The sequence below is a fragment of the Salmo trutta genome, chromosome 4, assembly GCF_901001165.1.
Source record: "Salmo trutta chromosome 4, fSalTru1.1, whole genome shotgun sequence".
Classification (NCBI taxonomy): domain Eukaryota; kingdom Metazoa; phylum Chordata; class Actinopteri; order Salmoniformes; family Salmonidae; genus Salmo; species Salmo trutta.
This window is the reverse complement of record NC_042960.1, coordinates 68,755,950-68,759,591: the sequence shown is the minus strand read 5'-3', so window position 1 is coordinate 68,759,591 and position 3,642 is coordinate 68,755,950. Positions and strand designations below refer to the sequence as shown.

The following is a 3,642-nucleotide window of genomic DNA, read 5'->3' as shown; positions in this document are numbered from 1 at the left end:
CATTGACAATACCCTCCAGACACAAACCATTCACATGCTGCCAACCAGATGTAAGACCAGTTCAATGTACAATGTCCTAAACACAATCGATTAAACACCACCTCTTCCTTCCTAATCTGACCTATGAACCTTGGTCCACCGACCTTTAGAGGACATATAAATGCCGTCCCTTGTGCTCAGAGTCCCCATCTCTTCTGCCACACATCTATCAAAATGTCTCTGATCTTACATTTGTCCTCACCTCTACCCAGTGGAACGTTAATATATATTATATCTTGTAGTAAAGCTCTTTAGATAACTGGTCTACAATTTCATTCCCTTCCACACCTGAATGTGCTGGGACCCAGCAGAATCTCACTACTACACCCATTCTCTCATTTCTCCATAATAACATTGATACCTACAACTGTCCAACCAAAACCACTGCCTTGTCTACTAGTATATTCCCAACAGTAATCTAGAACAGTAGCAGTGGGATGCTCAACCTCACAGCCTTGCAACCCAATAAGCTAATGACAATTTATTACGCCGTAAACCCAAAGGCATCTCACCTGCCTCCACTAGTAAGACACATACAGATGTTGATTTAAATGCACCAATACATATCCTTAAAGCTATAAACTGGATTTTGTCCAGTTTAAGTCTTTGCCACTGTTCCATAAACTATACACCCGTAATCAATTGTTGTCCTGATCAGAGCTCTATAAATATCCATCAACGATTGTCTGTCAGCACCCCATTCATAACCAGAGACCCACACAACCAACTACCACGAAAGTGATGGAATGAGAGAGAGAGACATCGTTACAACACTGTACATAGACATAATATAACGTTTCTTCTTCTTTGGAGTTTAACGGCGGTAGGCATCCAATATGTTGTATTACTGCCCCCAACTGGACAATAATATAAATCAATTTTACTTTGTGATACAAAATGGGAAAAGGAACATTTCATATTTCTTCATATAAAAAAACACCCTTCCAACTAACCCTACACTCATTAAAAACCCACTACCCCATTCCACTACTTTGACCCTATCTGCTCCTGCACCATGCCAACTAATCCTACCTACATCATTAAAAACCCACTACCCCATTCCACTAATTTGACCCTATCTGCTCCTGCACCATGCCAACTAACCCTACACTCATTAAAAACCCACTACCCCATTCCACTACTTTGACCCTATCTGCTCCTGCACCATGCCAACTACCCTACACTCATTAAAAACCCACTACCCCATTCCACTACTTTGACCCTATCTGCTCCTGCACCATGCCAACGACCTGGGAGGACGGGACACCACCACTCAACACCCCTGTAACTATTCTTTTGAAAATAAATGTGTGTAATGTTTACTGTTCATTCATGATTGTTTATTATCTACTTTCACTTGCTTTGGCATAGTAAAGATATGTTTCCCATGTCAATGAAGATCTTTGAATTGAATTGAATTGAGAGAGAGCTCCATGTTAATGTATAGGGGACATAAGTCAGTCCTGGTTACTCATGGTTATGTGATGAGGTAGCCCCGCCTGCGACTTCTAAATCAGTGTCGGCCCAATAGGGAATATTCTCTTGGTGTAATGGTCAAGATGTTGGTTTATCCCACGGTAGACCTGGGTTCATATCCCGTCAGTTACATTAAGCAGTCAATTCTCTGAAAGGGGTCCAGACAGCCTGTTCCCAACAGTGGAGTCAGTGGGATTGGATAAGGACCACTCTCTCTGATTGGAGGAGACAGGTAAAATGGTGTGTCTCCTCTGGTCAACAATACTCACCTTGAGAGACTCCACAGCCAGTTCTCAACAGTGGGGTCAGTGGGATTGGAGAGGGGCCCCTCTATTTCTCTCTCTCTCTGACTGGAGGAGAGAAGTGAAATGGTGTGTCTCCTCTGGGCAACAATACTCACCTTGAAAGACTCCACAGCCTGTTGGAGCTCCTTCAGCTCCTTCTCTCTCTCCTGGAATCTCTGCTGGACCTTCTGCTGACTCATCCCCAGCTGCCTCTGTGGAGAATCACTCTTCAATGAGCTATCAAGCTTTAATTGTCCAGTAGATCAATAGTATAGTCATGTGACATAGGGCCCATAGAGAGGAAGGTCTACAATCCTGAGGAAGACCCTTTACAATATTATATTATGTTGCTATGTGAATGATTATAGTTTTATGGTAGGACTACATGTATCAAGGGGTTGAGGCTGAACTTTGGACTCATAAAAGGCCATTCAGAATGATAATAGTGTTTTACTTTAGAAAATGGTGATACATTTGGAGATTCTGGGTTAACATATCTATATACTCAAGGTTTGTCCATATTTGTTCTGCTGTGGATCCATTTCATTTGAATGATCTCATCTTCAAACAGCCTTAGTTCCTACTGTATCTTTAATTCTTTGTTTATCAGACAGTCACCAACAAGTTCTTCTGGTCTTACCTGTTTCTCAGTCCTCTCTGCTGCAGCTGACACTGTATCGTGGCCTTTATGTTCATCCATCACACACAGCAGACAGATATACTGCTGATTGGTACGACAGTAAACCTCCAGCAGTTTGTCATGATTAGAGCAGATCTTCTCCTGTAGTTGTGCGGTGGCTTTGACCAGCTTGTGCTTCTTGAAACCAGGACATTCATAGTGAGGTTGGAGGTGAGTCTCACAGTAAGAGGCCAGACACACCAGACAGGACATGAGGGCTTTCTGCTTTCTGGTCCCAGTGCAGAAATCACACACCACATCTCCAGGTCCAGCATAGCACAGAGCAGGAGGGGGAGCAGCCTGGAGTCCTGTCTTCTTCAGTTTCTCCACCACCTCAGCCAACATGTTATTTTTCCTCACATTAGGCCTTGGAGTGAAGGTCTCTCTGCACTGAGGACAGCTATAGACACCTTTCAGAACATCCTGATCCCAGCAGTCCTCAATACAGCTCCTACAGTAACTGTGTCCACAGTGGATGGTGACCGGCTCTTTCAGTAGATCCAGACAGACAGACAACAGAACTGGTCCTGGTCCAGCAGAACTCCCTGCTGAGCCATTTGGACGGTTGTTCACTCTCACACAGACAGACGAGACAGAGACTCAGATCAGTTGCGTTTCCACAGAAGAGAGTTTGTGAAGGGTAGGGACTTCCTGGTTCTGCCAGAGGGCTAGGGATAGAGGGAGGGAAGGAGGGAGTGAGAGGGGAGTTAGATTAAGGGAGGGAGAGAGATACTGCAGGCAAAGTTGAGAAGGAGACAAATATTTTAGTTCCTAGGTTAGGACCCTTAATATGGAATAAATTAAATAGACTGGTTAGAATATATAAAGGGTAACAGTTTCTATGAAGTAAATATCTATAATGCTTTTAATGAATGTTGTAATGTCTTAAACTGATATGCTGTGATACTAACTATGAGTCCATAATAACTCATACGTGGTTGTAAAACTGTACAATGTGTTATAGATAATTAGCTACAATGGGGGGAGGGGGGACTTGAAATGGATTCAATGTACTGTAGGTGAAATGAATACTGGATGTATTGACTGATCATTGAGAATGATGGAACACTTTACATTACAGTGTGTTTATTGGTGTGTAATTGTTCCTGTTAGTACAGTGGTGTAACAAGTACTGTGATGCCTCATTCTTCCACTGTACTAGCA

At 43.0% G+C, this 3,642-nt stretch overlaps 1 pseudogene; it reads right to left on the bottom strand.

Annotated features, from left to right (window-relative positions):
* Positions 1-1,820: 1,820 nt before the first annotated feature.
* On the bottom strand, positions 1,821-3,035 carry LOC115191452 (E3 ubiquitin/ISG15 ligase TRIM25-like; annotated as a pseudogene).
* Between the last annotated feature and the right edge of the window lie 607 nt (positions 3,036-3,642).